Raw genomic sequence first — 21,024 nt, 5'->3', positions numbered from 1 at the left:
CATGATTCGGCTGAGGGGGATGACAGCTTCAGGAAACTTCTTTTGTGATGTCATAATAAGAAGCACATATGCACGCACCCTGGCATTACTACAGACTGCGCGATGCGCAGAGAAGACAACGTAGGCAACGTTACTTAGCAACACCTACGCACTATACTCTTGATGACAGCTCAACTTCGGTAATCTTCGTATCTATGCTGACGGTGATCGGCATTATCATCAACAGCTCCCTCTACACTACCGGGACTATGCACCTTTAATTCATTTTAATATATAATATATCGTGATGAACTGATACACCTTTCATTAAAATGGTCGCGAGAGGAAAATAGTTTTTCAGTACACTTGACTCATCAAGTACCCGTAAGTGTAATGTTCAGTATACGAATGTACTTCTTGGAAATTAAATTCATCAGCCTCTAATGCACTGTACGTTTGATTTTGATTTTGTCACAGAAGCTGATGAAGTTTCGGCGAAGGTAATTCTTCACGACAACCTCATAGATCGTCACTTTGAATATGATACACGTAACTCTGTACTTGACGAGAGTGACCAGAAAGCCACGGTGCCAATGCAAGGCGTGCAACATTCCCCCGTAAGCCTTAAACGAAAGTTTGAACAGCCTAACGGAGAACCGAGCACTATGACCAACAGGCTCGCATCTATACCAGCTTCCGTAAGCCATGATTTGCCTAACGACGAGGCAGCTATAGCGGATGACTTCCATCGGAGGCTCAAGAATAATGAGCGAGGAGCTGCTACGCCAACACTAGCCAAATCTGGTCAAGGTAAGCAAACCACGGTGGTTGAGACCGAAAAACAGAAGTCTTTTGAGGATTCGAGTGCAAGCATCTCACCTGATGACTGGGGATGTGACTTCACCGAGACTGATTCAAGGAGAACCTCAAATCAAACGGAGCCGGAAGATGTCAATAGATCGAAGAGTTTGGTAAAACGAAGAAAGAAACAGAGGAAGAACTCACGGTCGGTCCCTGTTGACTCGTCAGACTTTGAAGTTGCTTCGGAAATGTCTTCAGAGGGCCAAAGCAGTGCGACTAAAAGCGTCAGAGTTCCGCTCAATTCTTCCTCAGTGTACAACCATGAAACTGATAGTGACAAGCAAGAGCAGGATGAAATTCGGAATGGCTCTCCACATGAAAAAGGGTCGAAATGTTTCATCAACGGCACCATGCCTGAAAGACATCTCTCCGACACGATGTCCGAAGGAACCAAAGAAATTTTGCCTGAAGACGACAACAAAAATACATCTGTCCACGGGAGTAAAGACGGGATCTCCGATTATGTCACATCGGGTAACATCAGCCATTCAACTGATAATTCTTCACCGATGAAGGACCGTTCCAGTGCACCGTCTGAAGATACGCACAAGGCAATTTCCCACTCGACGTCAACAGAAGAAATGCAGAGCATACGCGGAGATGAATGCTGCATAGATGGGTCTGGTGCCTCATCTCAGGTTGATGGCCAAAATTCATTTCATGTCACAACTTCGGCCTCGAAAAATCTTTCTGCAGGATCTGACGAGTCTGGTAGAAACAGGCTAGCAAATCAAGAGATGCCATACAATGGGAACATACTACCTTCTACCTCTACCACGGAAAATTCTGAGGAAGCAGAAGTTTCCAGAGTAGGACCTGTGCAACCATTCAAACAAAACGAGCGAGGAAAATCTCTTTTATTTCGTCAAATATTTAACGAAACAGACGGCTTTTCTGAACCAGACTCTGGGAGTTCGTTGATGTCTACTGGCCAGAACGACTCCCGCCCAGTGAATACAGGATCATCATTGTCCAGTTCTTCTGCACAAAGGTCAGCAAAATTGACTTCTGATGAAGATGTTTCCACAACAGTTTTCTCGCATGAAGATGAGGAAAACGTTTCCGTCCAAGGAATATCCTCCGTCTCAATTTCTCGTTCACTAATTAAGGAAAGTAAAGATCCTGCCTCAAAATACAGTCCGAGCGATCCAAGTCCGAGTGAAAACGGTAAGCAAGATCGCGAAACTTCTTCAACGTCTGTTGAGCTGGCAGAGAGCGCTGACAGTGACACAAGACCGAAATTAAACTTGGTGCAGAGCGGAACATCGTCCTTTAAGAAGAACTCAGAGTCATCATCATTAATCACTACATCAGATGCAAATGACGACATCGATAGTTTACCTTATGCTCAAAGAAATATCACCAGGGAATATGACACCGTTACCTCAGAAGGTGAATCTTCCTGGTCTAGGAATACAGAATCATCATTATCTAGCTCTCGTGCAGAAAGGTCAGCGGGATTGATTTCAGATGAAGGTGTTTCGTCAACAGTGTTCTCGCCTGAAGATGAAGAAAACACTTCATACCAAGGAACATTCTCTGTTTCAACTTCTAATTCTCTGATTACGGAAAAGAGAGTTCCCGCCTCCGACTACAGCCCGACCGAACCAAGTCCGAATGAAAATCGAGTAAATTACCCTCAAGAGCAAGCACCATCAAATTCAAGCCAGCTACAGTCAAGTGACGGTACAAACAGTACGTACGAGAGCAGTTCGAGTAGTAAAGGGAACTTTACAAGCAGGATCTCAATAGCGAACGTCATAAGAAATTCTCTCTTGTCAGTGGCCAGCATTGCTGCCAACACTTCCTCCAACGCGTCAACTCATATGCGCGCAAGTGCAGATACAGATGGTTCATCACACATACAGCAGAGCTTCCTGCCGTCTTCTGACGTAGAGAGCAGTCGGTTCACGTCCTCCGTCGAAACCAGCTCATCGATGGTCTCTGATGCAAATTCTTACTCAACGTCCACAGATCTACATGAGGACGAGACTGACTCTACTGAGGAGTCTGGAAGCACAGGTACATATGAAGCTGACCAAAGTTATACAGATACCAATCAAACAGATTTTGGTCTTTCCGACGAAACTTCCAAAGAGACTTTGACCAGAGTTGATATTGCTCAGGTGTATTTGAGAGAAGAGATGAGAGCCATTGAATATGGTGAGGTATTTAGCCACGAATACGATGACGTAGCACGTGACTCATTTATAACTAGTGAAATCTCGGACGCACACTCCTCAACTTTTGTCAAAATAGGCGAAGAAAATACGGGCGTAGATGAAGGACAGGACGTGGGCACAATGCCGTCTGAAATTGACCAGGCGTCTTCACCTCAGCCAACCTCGTCCATTGAGCAGGAATTCTTCAACGATGAAAGTGCGCAGTTCTTGAATACCAAGGATACATCGGATTCTCTGGTTTTCGTAGATCTCGAAGCCAATAATGGTGTGCTAACCGCTAGCTTCGGACCGCTGATGAACAATGAACACAACAGCGAAGACGAAGCTGTATCAAAACCCATTCTGTCCGAGTCGAATCAAACACCCAATACCAGCCCTGCCTCCGAAGCAAAATCTGAACTACTTGGAGACACTTCTGACATCAGTGCGAAGGTAGAAGATTTCGTGTTGGGCGTGCTAACAAGGGCAGTCAGTATCATGTACATAAGCATTGTCATTAAACTCGCCTTGGAGACTGTGAGCTTGGATGAGATGAACCTGTCCGTAGAATTAGAGAGGGCCTTATTTCCAAGTTTGTCTGAAGAATCATTTCTTCAGTATCCAGGCTGGACAAACACAAAATTTATCGAATCAGTTAATCTGGTGCTAAGCATATTCACGTTGCCTTGGGAGACCCTTTGCCGTTCTAATGAAGAAAACTCGGCCCTTGGAGATGGACTGTCGCAGCAAATGGAAGACGCATTGTTTCCAGACCATGATGCAAAACATAATGAATTTGTAACTCGATGGCTTACGCGACTTCGGCAGACGAAAACTCATATCCTTTCATCTAGATGTGCTTGTGACTTCTATTACAGCATGCAAATTGCAAGGATCTCAGTCTTATCGCGCTGTCTTGAATTGTTGAAGAACATGAGGTGTATTTTTGCGGGCATGTTTTACAGTTATACACTGCTGGAGTTTCTTTCGAGAACTATGTATGCTTTGTTCCCGACTCGTCCGTCACCCCCAACAGCGAACATTGGTGTTCAATCACAACTGACTGCTTTCGGTCCTTCTGAAGGAGGCGCTAACGTAAGTCGTCTAGGTAATGTAGCTGATAGGCGGCACGTCAGTGAAGAAGTGGACTTTGATATCAATCACCATATTGTTGCCTCGCGAATTGTCGCTCGGGCAGTTACAGGAGGCATGTGGCAAAATGCAGTTTCATTCAAGAAAATTCAGTATCCCGGAAACTATGCGCCCTCTGAATCTACAGTTGATACCGCGTGTAATACGGAGGAACCGTGCGAGCAAAGTTTCAAAGATGTTGCTGCTGGCGTTGTCCATGACGCCGTATCAAAGGCGCTCGATGTCCATTCTTCTTGGGCATCTACAACCGCATCACTTTTCACCAGACTCATTTCTGGAGATCAACAAGTGGCAAACTCTCTGCGTGACATGGACACTGTGCCTGATTTGAGCATGTCCCCAGAAGAAGTTACTTCTGACATGGACCTTAGGGACTCCGACAACACAGATTCGAGGTGGAGTGATGTGAACAGCGTGTCTTACAGGGAAGATGAAGATAGTTCTTCAGTAACGTTAAGCCTTAGTGATATACCACTCTCAAGCATTAGCTTTATGCGAAGAAATCTTGCCGATCTTCGAGACATTGTCAAATCATTGGGAGAAAATCAGTCAGAGAAAAAAGACAGTGACCTTCCAAGGCCTACCTCTTCTGCCCTTCGTGTAAGAGACGTGGTAAACGACGAGGAAAGTACAGATGCAAGAAGTCCAAATGATGCTCATGTTTCTTCAAGCGAGAGCACGGAATTCCCAACAGTTAATGGACTGGAGAGTCCTACAGACAATGACACTGATAACATAGACAACGATACTAAGTTGTTAAGTAAAGTTAGTTACTCTGACATAGATGTGACGAGTGAGAGTGATAATCTATCAGAAGAGTACGGAAAAGAAAAGCGTATTGCAGAAGATATCGCTCTTGAAAATAACGACGCAGTGGAAGACAGTGTAAGAGCGAAGGCAGATTCTGAAGTGAGTTCACGTGACGGAGGTAGTAATGATTTGTATTCACGCCGATTTTCCGCCACTGATGACATTGCAGTCACTACAAATAGAACACTTGAGGCTATTTCAACTGAGCACAAGAAAACGCGTAGCCTAACAGACAGCATAGCTGATGGAAGTGACAACGATGACCAAGAGTGCCATTCCGATTCTACAAGTACGTCTGGGCTGAGCTTGTCTGACATTTCCATGTCTGGTATTAGTTATATTCGAGAGCAGCTGGCCAGCATAAAAAACCTGGCAGACTCCATTGTCACTGATTGTACATCTTTTGCAGAAGAAAGGTCAGCAGTTTCTAGAAGGAGCAGTCAACTGCTGCTTGGCGCAGCGTCCAATGGTAACGTGTCGTCTCCGTCTCAAGAAACTCTCCGAGAGTCCTCGTCTAAGGCAGATAATATCGATAAAACAGGTGGAATATCGCCATTTCCCCAAATTGAAGATGCTGCTGTCCTCCGCGAAGAGAATTTCGTCGACCATTGCGGACATGAAGTGATGCATACAGCTTTAGTGCATAGATCAGAAAATGAAACAGACGGCGGTTCTGTCTTACACCAGGACAAACAACCAGCTAATCATGAAAACACTAATCGTAACGCGAGAACGAGTTCCGATACCCTGACAAATTTCCCCAGAGCAGATGACGAAACGACAAAACCAAAGAGCGAAGATGACACTGCCCCTGTTATAGATGTTAATCATACACCTGTCAAATCCTTTTCAGGAACGCAGTTGTTGTCTTGTGCACTCCCGAAACCAACAGGGAATTCAAAGTCATTTCAAGGGAGTGTGCCCTTAAGCACAAATGATGTCCCAAAGGAAAAGACTTCTGGTGGTGAGGTGATCACCCGGGAGATGACAGCTCTGTTTTGTCAGGAAGAAATGGTAATGGATCGCGTCAAATCTCCCTTTTCACGCCTGTCCCCTGGAAGAAGGCAAGTGATCACAAAGAGAAAACTGCCTACCGTGGCACACAATTCCACATCTAATGAATCCGATATTTCCTACTCTTCATCGATTCCGGAGACGAGTGGCGCATCCTTTGAGGCCATCGACGAGTCAACAAGTAGGCAGGTGAGGATAAAAGCTGAACAAGGAAGAGCAGATGTTAGGTGCCATTTATCAGGGGAGACGATAACGGTAAATTCAACTTTCAGTACCCCGAAGGATCGTGTTACTGCCCACAGCCAAGCAGCGGTGATCAAGAGAAGCAAGGAAGCAGTAAATCAGATTTGCGTGGAAGTCAAAATTTCCCCGAGAAGAAGAAGAAAGCGGATTTTCTACAAGCAGAGAGAAACATCTAAGCTACCTCAAATTGGATTCAAGAGAGGGGGCCCGATGTTTGATAAACAGCCTGTATCAGATGTTAAATCTCCAGATTTCGTACCCACAACATCTTCAAGTGAAACCAGCGCAAAGATCCAGAAATTGAGTGTGAATGCACAAAACTCGGGTGACTTCACCGATGAAGCAGAACTGATGGACAAACGTGGGAGCCAGACCCTTGCTTGTCAGCAGAAATGCGGGAAAGATTTGAAAAAGAATGAGGATCATCCTAAACCTAATGATCCCCCTATGAGCATTTCAACCAAGAGCAAAAGATCAGTCTCAAAACTGATAAAGAAGCTAACACCAAAGAAAAGTGCGGAGACATTGAGAGCAGAGACAGGGGATAAAGTTTGTAGATCACTGTCCGGTACTGAATGTAAAGATAACAAGCAGTGTGCATCAGACGAAGCGAGAGCTGTATTGAGTATGCTGGAAGACATTACAGAGGGCTTTTCTATTTCCGGAGCTTCCTACAGTGACGTTTCTCGTATAAAGCATCTCATACATAGAGCAAAATCACTTCGATCATTTTTTGCCTCAACGAATCGTAAGTCGAGTCGAAGTTCTGTCAGCGATGTAGAGCATGACAGTCTAAAACGCGTGGGGAAACAGACGTCAGATTCATCAGTAGCACGGTACAGCACCGGAAGTGAATCTGCCGAAAGCGATAGATCAGGGGCTCGGACACCAAAGTCATCTTCGTCTACATCGCTGTTAAGCAGTATTGCTCGAAGTCTCAGCCCGCGGAAGAGGAAGAAGCGCGCGGAATCTGGAAGGGAAGTCGTCAATTCTCGGTCGAACCAAGGAAGAAACAGCAGTGTTGATGCGCTGGCTGAAATGTACGGTGACATGAACGAAGAGTGGTTCACCGACGATGCTTTCCCGGATCCAGAAGGCCTATCCTCTGACCAGTCAAACGAGGATCTGACTAGTCTTAACGAGATGCTCAACGACTTTGTGGAGGAGTGGTCTTTCGACGGAGCTGAGCAGATGCCTCCTGCTGACTCGGTCAATGACCAGATTCGTGCCAAGTTTCGAATACTTCTTGACGATTTGATTGCCAAAAAGAATCGACTCTCTGGTATCTTTGAGAACAGCATGAGATGAATGTAGATATATTTTATTTGTTTAGTATACGTATTGGACGCTATAATTGAGTGATTTGCGTCTATTTGATAGATTTTTTTTTTTTTGTCGTTCAGCATAATACCTGGTAAACAAATTGGTTAAGTGCTTCCTGTCTATATCATTTTCAAAAAACTGCATTTTATGATAAGTATACTGGTGTCGTTTTTAACACGTTTACATATGCAGAATCTGTGAACGCCACATAGATTGAAACCACCGTGTTTGAACATACAAGAAGGTCTTTATGTGATTTGTCATGAATCGCTTTGTAGAATAATACCTACTTATGTAAAAACAAAAAGGCAATCTATAGCGATATTTCTTTGCAGAATTAAACATATGTGTCATGTTCCGGCTAATGAATTATGGCGTCCCTCCATGCTTTCATTCTACTTTGCATGGCATTGATATACATGGTCTCTCAAGCGAGATCAATGGGCAAAGCTCCAAGTGTTGTATCTTAACGAACAAACAAAAAACAAGGAGGCAATGTACCAAAAGAACTGTCTGCGACTTGATTGAGACGTCAGCCGACATTTGTAGGGTGTTACATTGATTCGAATAGCAAAATAGCAAAAATTATACCCTAAATCAATTTTACTTCTGAATACTCTTATTCAGGTAAGTATCTTCCTTTTCAAAGTAAAATATAGAAATTGCTTCTTCAAAGTTCCACATGAATTTTGACAAAAAGTGCAAAATCACAACGTTTTTGGGCAAAATTGTGTGACATTTTACTGTAATACCAGTTAGATTTACAGCTTGTTTGTGGATTAAACTCTATTTTAAGGGGTCAAAAATGATAAAAGACGAGCAAATTTTGAAAACTATATATATAGTTCATGCATCAGTTGATACACATTCGTGCACGTAAATCCCAAGAAAGACGTTTCACGTGTAAGTTTTGGTGTCCCCATAATTGCTTACACGATAAACCTTCATTTATGAGTGTGGAATCCATATTAAGGACCAGTGTTGAACTGCTTGTTTTTATTTTGGTAGCAATCACATAGTTTAAAAGATTTCAAGAGAAAATTGGAGTAAAATAAATAAATTTGAAAAAAAAATGTTATTATAATTGTCACACACGTGGCTTTGGTGTCCCCCTAAATATTACGTCGGGGCACAGTGATAGCTAATTTTCTGTGCCTTATCACAACAATAATTGCTCCTCATTGGCATATTTTACAATGTAGCTGTGGTTTCTTTGTAACAGGTATCAAAAATTGACCTATTAATTCGAAAAAAAAATATGCAAAAATAACATCGAAAAATCTTTTTTCTGGCCAAAAATAGGGGTTGTGTCATTTTTTTAAATAGTATAGTTAATTTCTTACTTCAAAATAATCACTTCTATTGAAACAAACATAGAACTAGTTTGAAATACATCTTGTATGTGGTAAGATGCCAAAATGGATGGTTCACCGTGTAAGGGGGACACCCGTTACATGGTAAACCAGTTTTCCCCCATACACTGCAATTTGGTATGCTGACTTCCTTCAATTTCAGTTTAGAATGTTAATTTTTAGTCAGTTTCAAGGGACTTACTCAATATAAATGTTTTTTAAACTTATGTTGAACAAAAATCTGATTTTCTGATTTTATTGGCAAAATAGGCATGTCATAAAGTGGGCCCCTATTTTATGGAATTATATATATATATATATATATATATATATAAATATACATCTTGGAATTTTCCACGTGTTGGACTTCGAATGTTGTAATTATTAGAAGAAAGAGTCTCAAGTACGCCATGGATCCAACGATTACAAAAAAAAAAATTATTACAAAATTTTCGGTCTGCCTCAGACCTTCGTCAGTGCAAAGACAATGATATAAATATATATATATAATGACATAATAGAAATAAATGAATAGAGGAACTTACATTTTATTTACATTTTACTTACATAGCATTTACAAAAGTGTGCTGGTGTTTTATCGAGTATAAATGTTTGGCAGCGGTGATTCAAAAAACAAAACAAAAGAATTTTGCATTTGCCATTACTAAACTGACACGTGGTTTCCTATATGTTTAACGTCGACGTATGAAAGTCGAATGCAACTTGTCAACTACAATTTCGAGCTTGGGAAAAATTCACAAGGGCATGCATAAGCACGATTCTATCCTCTCTTGACTTTGACCCTATTTACCTTGTCAGCCAACAGCAATGTCTATGCAAGGATAACTTTGGACGCCGATGCAGTAGCGTAGTTTCAGTTCTGTTGATAATAAATCAAGTCTCGCAAGTTTCATTTCAGTTAGGATTTTTGCATATGTATGCTAAAAATGTTCTCTGAAATCTAGAAATGAAATTTTATAATGACAAATAATGAAAAGTCGAACTCTGCATATGGATAAAAGTGGAATAACTAATGTATATATTCTTGTTTTGATTCCATTTTTTTTTTCTGTTGCGTATGAAGTTCAGAGCGTTTCCATGCATTCACTTTTTTTTTGGCACAAATGGAAATTGATGGTAAAGGGAACACAGCGAATCTTATGCTCCTGCTATATGCGCCACAATAAGTGAGTAGTCTTTGTTTTCACTTCTACCTACTCTCTGCTCAACTTCAGTTGTTCCTCGATTACCAGGATACCATACTCTCAACGTATGTATGTATATATATATATATATATATATATTTTTTTTTAATAATTGTCGTTGATACTAGTATTTATACTTCAAGATGTTACTCACTTACAGAGGTGATAACAAATATTGTGTTGGCAAGAAATGCATATCATAAGTGATTTTCTTTCTTTCTTTTTTTTTTTTCGCCGTTGCCGGCAAGCAAGAGTTATGATTTTTGTTTATGATGATGAGCGACATTTCTGCGTTTTCTGTATATTTCGCACTTGTGAATAAGCAGTCACTTATTGAACAGTGTATTTACCTTTTTTAAGGTATTATCTTGAAGATTGTATTAGCACTATGTTTTCTTCCATGCACATGTTTGCAAAATAAGAAACTACTCTCTGAATTAAAAGCTATCCAAATCAATATAAAATTTTGCTCTGATACTTTTGAATTGTAGTTTTGTCGACGTAAACATCGGATGCATTGTGTAGCTTTCATTATCTATGAGGATGACACGAATTTAGAACCATCACTAGTACGTACAGCACGTACAAACTGTGTAAAAGGACCTCAACGTAGTTAATTTCGATGGCATGTGCGTTTTTATTCCTCCGCCACGAAGTGGTGCCGGAGGCAGTATGTTTTCGGGTTGTCCGTCCGTCCTGCCGTCCGTCCGTAATGAATTTTGGGGACAGGGTAACTATCAAAACCTTTTGAGGTACTAGTATCCTAATGAAACTTGGCATGTATGTGTATTAGGGGGTGAAGTTGTGGCTATCAACTTTAGGGTGCACATGCTCAAGGTCAAATACATAAAATTTCACTATTTCCATCATACTATGCAATGCCTGAAGATATTTTCTTGAAATTTAGTGTATACATGTATTACCCAATTAAGATTCCCTGGTAAAAGTTTGGGTCATGAGGTCAAAGGTCAAAGGTAAAAAGGTCAAGTAAAATATTAAAATTTCACCTTTTTTCTCTGTACCTTGGAAATTTTTCAAGGTATCTTCATGGAACATAGTATTTATACATGTACTGACGGGCAGTGATTATCTAGAGAATTTAGGGTTCATGGGGTCAAAGGCCAAGGGCAACACTTCAAAATTTTACTATTTTCCTCATGTTTATGCAATGCCAGCAGGATTTTTTTTTCTACACTTGGTGTATGCATGTATAACCTAATTGTAGAGATTCTCTGGAAATCGTTTTTTTCTTTTGTTTTTGCCTCAAAGTTCAAAAGGTCAAAGATCAAATGAAAGTGCTGAACTAAGTTTTTCCTCCATATCTCGCAAGTGGCTCAAGTTATCTTGAAATGTACTACATATTTATGCATGTCCTGCTGACAGTGATTATCTCATGAATTTTAGGGTCAAACGCCAGATGAAAATGGTAAAAATTTAATATTCAATACAGAAATTGCACTTTTTCTCCATACCTTGAAAATTACTCAATGCATAAACGTATGAATGGGTCAAATTCCAGTTTAAGTCCGTAAATCCCAAATACATGCTCTCCTATTCATCCAGTTAAACCTAGGTCAAGGAAGGTGAACATTCAACATATTTGTGACAAACTTGTCATTTCAATATCTTGCCAATTTTGTGAGAATGTAAGCACACATTGTCCACATGTACTATCTTGACCTATTAGGAGAATCATGCCTTATGGCGGAGGCATGCCAGTCGCCATAGCGACATTTCTAGTTGATAGTGTGCCACGAATTGCAAAACTAGTCCATTAGTGAATATGCATTAGAAGTCACATCAGCCCCTGAAATGGCTGACTTCTTGCTGTGATACGATAATTTACACAAAATAGCATTTATACTCTTGAACGGGCCCTTCGCTAGATTTTTATTTTATTTTTTCTTTCATGCACGCGTCTACAGGTTGGAACCTTTCCAACACTGTGTTTATGGGTAGATTTGGATTTCTTGCTCCAACGAACAGGACTTGATAAATGGGTCGTGAGTCGTGACCAGTTTCACAATTTAGACAGGAATAATCTCGTGTGTGTGTGTGTTTTGTCGTTACTTTAATGCCTTGTAGTGTCATATAGACCGGGGGCCCAGAGCATTTATTCAGCTGAAAAGGGTCACACTTTTTAATGGTCTCATCATATAGGGATGTGTCCAAGGGTCAATAAAATGCATTGCTGGCAAGTCACATCCTGTACCGTAAGCCTAGGGACCACAAAAAGGGACCCCGAAAAATGGATTTATTCAGCCGAAGGGGGTCACGGACAAAAGTTGGTGGATATTGTTCCTTTGGGTGTACTTATCATGAAAACAGCAATGCCAGCTATTTTATCCTGTACGGGGCCCCAGACAGCAGCCCCAAAGGGCCCCAGAAATATGGTGTTATTCAGCTGAAAAGGGTCACGGCTAATTTCTTTTGCAATGGAAGTAGTTCCCATCAGAGATATCCAAAACACCAATGCCAGCTATTTTATCCTGTACGGGGCCCTAGACAGTAGCCCCAAAGGGCCCCACCCCCCATAGGCCTACGTATAAACACACACAAACATTGATTTTATTCAATTAAAAAGAGTCAGGGCTAATTTCTTTTGCAATGGAAGGAGTACCAATCAGAGATATCCAAAACACCAAAGCCAGCTATTTTATCCTGCACGGGGCCCCAGACAGTAGCCCCAAAGTGCCCACCCCCTATAAGCCCTACGTACAAACACACACACACACATTGACTTTATTCAGCTGATAAGAGTAACGGCTAATTTCATTTGCAATGGAAGTAGTACCCATCAGAGACATACAAAACACCAAAGCCAGTTATTTTGTCCTGTACGGAGCCCTAGACAGTAGCCTCAAAGTGCCCCCCCCCCCCAACACACATACTCACACAATAGTTTCATTCACCTGAAAAAGGGTCATGGCTAATTTCTTTTGCAATGGAATTAGTACCCATCAGAGAAATCCAAAATACCAAAGCCAGTTATTTTATCCTGCATGGGGCCCCAGACAGTAGCCCCAGATAGTAGCCCCAAATTGCCCCCTTACCCCCTCCCCCTCCCCCCCCCCCCCCACACACACATTGATTTTATTCAGCTGAAAAGGGTCACGGCTACTTGCTTTTGCAATCGGAAGTAGTACTCATGAGAGATATCCAAAGCACTAAAGCCAGTTATTTCATCCTGTACGGGGCCCCAGACAGTAGCCCCAAAGTGCCCCCTACACACACACACACACACACACACACACACACACACACACACACATATATATATTGGTTTCATTCAGCCGAAAAGGGTCACGGCTAATTTCTTTTGCAATGGAAGTAGTATCCATCGGATATCAAAATACCAAAGTCAGATATCTTATCCTGCACGGGGTCCCGTACAGTAGCTCCAAAGTGTTTTGCTTTATTCTCTTTATTGTGTGCATCTCTTCTTCTTAAATATGCGCTCCTTCGTCTTCATTTTCGCGACAACGACAACGCGCCCTCCTCATCATCATCAGTTTTGCTGTTCTGGCAAACATTTTCCAGCGTATCGGCTACGTTCGATTTTAGAGCGGCGAGAGCGGAAGACGTGCATAATTGAGTCTGGGAAAGCGTAGGAACAGCGTAGCTAAAGCGGCCAACAGCGTTATCGAAGCAGGAATGAAGCGTCGTAGGAACAGGCCTTGATTTTATACGAGAGTAGAGAACTTAGTGAGAGCGTCGTTAAAGCGGGAAGGTCGTGCTTTGATCAAGAAAGCGGCGTAGCAGTGGGACCATGTCGTCGGTGTCTAGTTTAGACTATATTTCCCGTTCTTGTGCCGCTGTTACTACGGTCAGAAAAACCTGGAATTGTTACGCTCATCCCGCGGTATTTACACTGTCACTGCTCTCTCCCCGTTTGAGCTACGATTCAAAATAGGTCAATCTTGATGGGGAGATGAGGAAGAAATTTTGAACCAGTTCAAAATTTCTTCCCGATCTGTAAAATTGCCAGATCCAACCCCATCACCCAAACGCTGCTGCTACGATGCTCCCGGTCCCCGTACACTTGTGCCGCTCTCTCCCGATCTGACAGATTGAATAGATCGGGATGCAGATCTTGATAGTGGAATTACATGTGGGGACACTTTAGGAACACTCCGTGGGGCCCCGTACAGCTATATAACTGGTTTCGGTGTTTTTGATACCTCCTTGAGTACTACTTCCATTGCAAAAGAAATTATAGCAATGATTCTTTTCACTTAGAATGAAATAATACGGGAGCACTTTCCAGCTACTGGCTGGGGGCCCCTTAACTGGATGGGTTTGTGTTTTACGTATCTCAGCTGTTAATTCCACTGCCAAGGAAAATAGGCATACATGACTGTTTTCACCTAAAAACAATTAATTCATATGGGGAGGGAATACCTTGGGGCTATACCTGTCAAGGGCCCTGCATCCGAGCCAATATCGCACCTCTTTTAATCGAATTCTTTAATGTTGAATTAAATTTAGCAAAAATTTCGCCTAGATGACATGGTAGTTCAATGTCATATTAATCTCTTCATTCAAATTTATTTTGAAACATTCACATTACCTCTAACCTTATTCTAAATAACACTTTTTCAACTGAAATCCATATATAAGACAAGTACCATTCCACTATCCGTTCATTCATAAATTCATAATGATATAGTCACGTGATTACATGCTGCGCTCATTCATTCAAATTGATTTCTGGCCATCTAATTTAACATGTTCTGCAATCAATTAAACAGATATGTTCATGCTTGGCCTCTTTCCTTATTTTCTTTCGTCGTAGTTATTGTTTTGTAAGCATCATAGCATTTCATGTTTTCGTATTCGTTTAAGAGACTTTGACACCATTTTTTAACGTGCTTTTTGAATCCAAAGAAGTAAGAAGCCACAAATTATCTGGCCGTTACAAGCGCTTTATTACGAGCGCTCGGCCAGTTACAAGAAGTCAAGGTTATGATCCTCAAATGTTTGCTTTTTTTATATAATTCTTTCTATGTCTTCTAGAGATATACGTCTTTATATATTGTGCTGTCATGACTATAAAAAATGAAGTTAAGCTGCATTACTGGTACACGTATAGGCCTATAATTACATGTATATGAAGGAGAAGGAGCGTTACCAGTCTGGTTACAGAACAACCAAATCCAGTTATACTAGATAAGAAATATGACACTTTTACTGCTTTATAACAGTAATTTATAGATGAAACGAAAACACACATAGAAAGACATGTTAAAAAGATCTGAAACAAAGAAATAGCATGATTTGAATTTGAATGAACACGTTTGGAATTTGACTGTCTTTCGCGAAATTTAATGACTGAAATACACTTTTCGGCAAGTCAAGGGGAATTTGAATGAACGTAGGGTACCAGCCAATTTGAATACCCATTTTACGAATTCGAACCTTCTATCAAAATTAATGAACCAACAAAAGTGCGAAATTGGCTGGGAAAACCTAACTGGCTTTGATGTTTTTGGTATCTATGATGTAAACTAAGGCCTACTTCGATTGTAAAAGAAAAACAACTATGACTCTTTTCAGCTAAATGATGTCATAATAATTATGTGGGGGAGGGGCAATTTATGGCTACAGATAACTGTAACCTGGGCCCAGTACAAGATGAAATGACTGGTTTTCGTAATATGGTCATCTTGGTCGTGCACTATACAGAAGTATGCTTCCTTTGCAAATTTCTTGAGTGTTTTGCTACTGTAACCTATGGGACCCCGTATACAGGATAAGATGACTTGCTTTAGTGTTTGTGATATCTCTGTTCAGTAGGCCCTGATATTAACGTTACAAAAGAATTTGTAAGACCATTTTCAGCTGATTCACAGTACATGTGTAATGGATGGGATACTGTGGAGCTACTGTCTAGGGCTCTGTGCAGGATGAAATAACTAGCTTTGGTATTTTGGATATTCTGATGGGTACTACTTCCATTGCAAAAGAAATTAGCCGTGACCCTTTTCAGCTGAATGAAACTAGTATGTGTGTGTGTGTGTGTGTGTGAGAGTGTGTGTATGTGTGTGTATGTGGAGAGGGGGGGGGGGGGCACTTTGGGGCTACTGTCTGGGGCCCCGTTCAGGATAAAATAACTGGCTTTGGTGCTTTGGATATCTCTGATGGGTATACTTCCATTGCAACAGAAATTAGCCGTGACCCATTTTGGCTGAATGAAACTAATGTGTGTGTGTGTGCGTGTGTGCGTGTGTGTGTGTGTGCGTGTGTGTGTGTGTGTGTGTGTTGGGGGTGCACTTCGGGGCTACTGTCTGGGACCCTGTACAGGATAAAATAACTGGCTTTAGTGTTTTGGATATCTCTGATGAGTATGCCTACTACCAATTGCAAAAGAAAGTAGCCATGACCCTTTCAGCTGAACAAAATCAATGTGTGTGTGTGGGGGGGGGGGGCGAGGGAGCAATATGGGGCTACTGACTGGGGCCCCGTGCAGGATAAAATAGCTGGTTTTGGTATTTTAGATATCTCTGATGGATACTACTTCCATTGCAAAAGAAATTAGCCGTGACTCTTTTCAGCTGAATGAAACTAGTGTGGGTGTGTGTGTCGGGGGGGGGGGGGGGAGCTCCTTTGGGGCTACTGTCCGGGGCCCCGTACTGGATAACATAGCTGACTTTGGTGTTTTTGATATCTCTGATGGGTACTCCTTCCATTGCAAATGAAATTAGCCGTGACTCTTCTCAGCTGCACGAATGAAATCAATGTTTGTGTGTGTTTGTACGTATGGCCTATGGGGGGTGGGGCACTTTGGGGCTACTGTCTGGGGCCCTGTACAGGATAAAATAGCTGGTATTGGTGTTTTGAATATCTCTGATGGGAACTACTTCAATTGCAAAAGAAATTAGCCGTGACTCTTTTCAACTGAATAAAATCAATGTTTGTGTGTGTTTGTACGTAGGCCTATGGGGGGTGGGGCCCTTTGGGGCTACTGTCTAGGGCCCCGTACAGGATAAAATAGCTGGCATTGGTGTTTTGGATATCTCTGATGGGAACTACTTCCATTGCAAAAGAAATTAGCCGTGACCCTTTTCAGCTGAATAACACCATATTTCTGGGGGTCCTTTGGGGCTACTGTCTGGGGCCCCGTACAGGATAAAATAGCTGGCATTGCTGTTTTCATGATAAGTACACCCAAAGGAACAATATCCACCAACTTTTGTCCGTGACCCCCTTCGGCTGAATAAATCCATTTTTCGGGGTCCCTTTTTGTGGTCCCTAGGCTTACGGTACAGGATGTGACTTGCCAGCAATGCATTTTATTGACCCTTGGACACATCCCTATATGATGAGACCATTAAAAAGTGTGACCCTTTTCAGCTGAATAAATCTTCTGGGCCCCCGGTCTAATAGTGTTGTACTCTGTGACTGCATAGAACTGTGTGCAAGAGGAATGTTAACATATTCCAATAAGCTTTTGAAGGATAGGTCATGACCAAGTGAAATACATAGCACAATTTACCTACCTTTACTGTTCAGTATATCCCCTCCCCCCGAAAAAAGAACAATCGGATTGTTGCATTGAATACTTCCAATATGATTAAACGGCCTAAACACTGAATGCTATTTCAGAATCTTAACGATATAACATCTTAGCTCTATTTTGCAGAAGACCACATTCAGTTTGGTTAAGTTGTCACAGAGTAAGGAGAATCGTTGGAAAGCATGTCATAGTTCTGATTCTTCCAAGTTTAGCACTGGGATGCAGTTAGAACTGTATAGTAATATCAATCTGTGAATACAATGGACATTCATTTTTTCATTCATTTACTTTGTTCATTTCTAACACAAAAATCTGACTATTTTGCAGAAATTGAATATATAAATTACATCGAAATACAAAATAAAATATAAGTTTACAGAATATCCTTAATTACACGAAGAGCTTGGTACTTTTTTGCGCATTTTTTTTTGTGCATTTGTTTTATGAATTCAAATTGCTGTAAACTTCCAATCATGGACGACAAACTAAGCATTTTGCTCGCGCGCACACACACACACACACACACACACACACACCAACGGACATGCATATGTACACGTGCAAAAGCATCTATACTAATTACAGGGCTCCACACTAACGTTTATTTTTGGTGGCCCAAAGGCTAACATCCGACCTTTTTTGGTGGCCCGATCAGGCCACCAAGTTCTTCAATTCTAAAATTTTGGTGGCCCGACTTGCGTTTTTGGTGGCCCCGGGCCACCGTTAGTGTCGAGCCCTGCTTATTATGAATAGCATAATGTACCATACACTCTTGATTACGACAGACATAGAAATGAAGCACATTACAAAAGTGAATCAGTGTCCAATTCTTTACTGACAAATGCATACAAGGTAGTGCATTACCTTTTCATGATTATGCGTGACACAATACAGTGAGGTTTTGCTGCCACCCGATGAAACAATACGTGTTTCATTCAAAGATTTGCGGACAATAAAATTCTAAATATGCAATGATATAGTTCTCCACAGTAACATTCGATCTGTACTGAAGACTGAGGATTTTTAAAACTGCAATCACTGAAAATCAAACTTCTGAATCGCTTCTGAAGAGCGTATAATGAAACAGGACTCAGATTTGTGCCGCGTCCACAAGAATCATGACTATCGAATCACGCAAGCACGCATTCCTCAGGATGTAACAAAGCTCGATTGGATTTGTGCACATTACTGCAGTATTAATATGATGAAACATCGATGTATTCAAGACAAGCAAGACTAATATTTTTAACCAATTCAGTTATTGTCAAAGAAGCCTTGGGTTGTCTGCCAAAGGATCTGCCAGGATGTATAGGTTTTCCCGGCCAATTTCGCACTTTTGTCAGTCCAATTCCTAATTGCTGCATTCAATTTAGCAAAATTTAGCGTAGATGACATGTTCGGTAGTTCAATTTTATGATCTCTTCATTCAAATTTGTTTTGGAGCATTCAAATTACCTTTAGCCTCATTCTATTTAACACTTTTTCAATTGAAATTCGTAAAACAAGCACCATTTTGTTATTCGTTCATTCAATTTAGAATGATATAGTCACGTGATCACGGACATGCCGCACTCGTTCATTCAAATTCATTTTTGGGCATCCAATTTAACATCTTTTGTAATCAATTTAGCACGCATGTTTATGCTTTGGTTGTTTCTTTATTTTGTTTTCGTCAACATAGTTATTGTTTAGCAAGCATCATTACATTTCATATTTTTGTACTTATTTTAGAGATTTTGGCAACAATTTATTTTTTCTTCAATGTGCTTAGTGATTCTTCAGAAATACACTCTCGGGTATTTACAATGTAGTGCAACATGCACTCGGCTTCGCCTCGTGCATGTTTCACAATATTGTAAATACCCTCGAGTGCGCTATACGCCTCCACTAACGCACTCTATCCTGTGCATCATTTGTATAAAAAGAAAATGCATTATTTCTTGACTCTTCGTTAAGTGGAGCTAATACGTGAATTCTCAGTAAATATATGTATATCTTATATACCGGGTGTCCCAAAAAAGCAGAACGGTAGATTTTCAGTACCTTGTGTTATAAAAGTGATTACATATATATATTGACATTATTAGAAAGGACATCTCCCGCAGAAGACAATGATACCAAAATCATTAAATTTGATTCAATACTTTTAATTCCACGCCATTTTTTTTGTTGTAAATGCAGTCATTTTCAAATTTCGCCGGATTTTTGCGACTTATGAGATAATAATTTGGGCGCGACATGCGATCCATACGGTGAATAAGCTCGTTGATCCTTGTCGACAAAAGATACAGCTTCCACATTGGGCGCGCACACAGACAGACAGACACACAGACAGACAGACAGACAGACAGACACACACACACAAACACACACACACACTGACACACACACTGTTTATTCCCGGCCCGCGCCCAATGTGAAAGCTATCTATTTATGGCCGCTCAGGTTAATAATTGATGTAGCATGACTTCAATTCACTTTGTCATGCAGAACAATTTAATAACGGTATTCTGTAACAGAGGCAGAGTTTAAGAAATAGATAAAACTCAAATTTGCTTTGTGAAAATAGTTACAACATCTTCTGAAAAAAAAAAGAAGATTCTGAATGGTTTGTGAAACAATACCTTTTTCTTTTTCCCGTCAGCTCTGGTCTGTTAGAAGGGATGATGCCTAGCTGTTTTCATGGATGTTCAATAAAAATATGATTTTGACGTTTTGACTTATCTAAGAATTAACGTATAAAAACGCAAATTTTGAATTTCACCATCTGTACTTACATATTAATATCACATACAGTACTGTATTGTGATATGGGAGGCTGCTCGAGGGAATAACTAAAATTATAAATAGCTCTTGCTACAGATCGTTGTTGATGAATCACTTCAGTCATCTTTATGTTCCAACAAGTGTGACACTCTCATAACTCAACATTCTATACAGAACTCTTCTAACTATTCTGTTTTGAAGTAAATGTCAGATTCACAAATATTCTTATATTGACCTCTGTTATTAAATATTTTTTTATTTTTTTTCTGCCTTGTACATGCACAGATCACAACATTGAACTCCCTTAATGATTAGATATAAAAGTTGCGTTATTAATAACATGTAGGAGCCTACTATAGGTTGGCTGCAAGGTTGCCCATTTAATGCAAAGTTGTTCCTGTATATTCCTCTACCTTTGCCCTCCTGTATAAGCATTATCCGGTTTGACGGTACACCTGCTCATAGACTCCCATTTTGGGTAATTTATTTGTTTGTGTAATATGTGGAGAAACTTGCAAGCCAGCTATCGATTGCTTTCAAGTTTATCTCGAAGCTAAAAAATATGAATTCTTGTCGAGTATAAGCTAATATTTCTGTTATACCCTCAAGAGGCAGTTTCGCCAAACATACGTACAAATTCA

The 21,024-nt window shown here is 40.8% G+C and overlaps 1 protein-coding gene across 1 annotated transcript in view; it reads left to right on the top strand.

Annotated features, from left to right (window-relative positions):
• The window catches only part of LOC140244459 (uncharacterized), a 178,986-nt gene that overhangs the window by 76,935 nt on the left and 81,027 nt on the right, over positions 1-21,024 (top strand). The window lies entirely within an intron of this gene.

Source organism: Diadema setosum, chromosome 21 (assembly GCF_964275005.1).
Source record: "Diadema setosum chromosome 21, eeDiaSeto1, whole genome shotgun sequence".
Lineage (NCBI taxonomy): Eukaryota > Metazoa > Echinodermata > Echinoidea > Diadematoida > Diadematidae > Diadema > Diadema setosum.
Note: the sequence above shows the minus strand (reverse complement) of the source record. Positions and strands in the feature narration are given on the sequence as shown.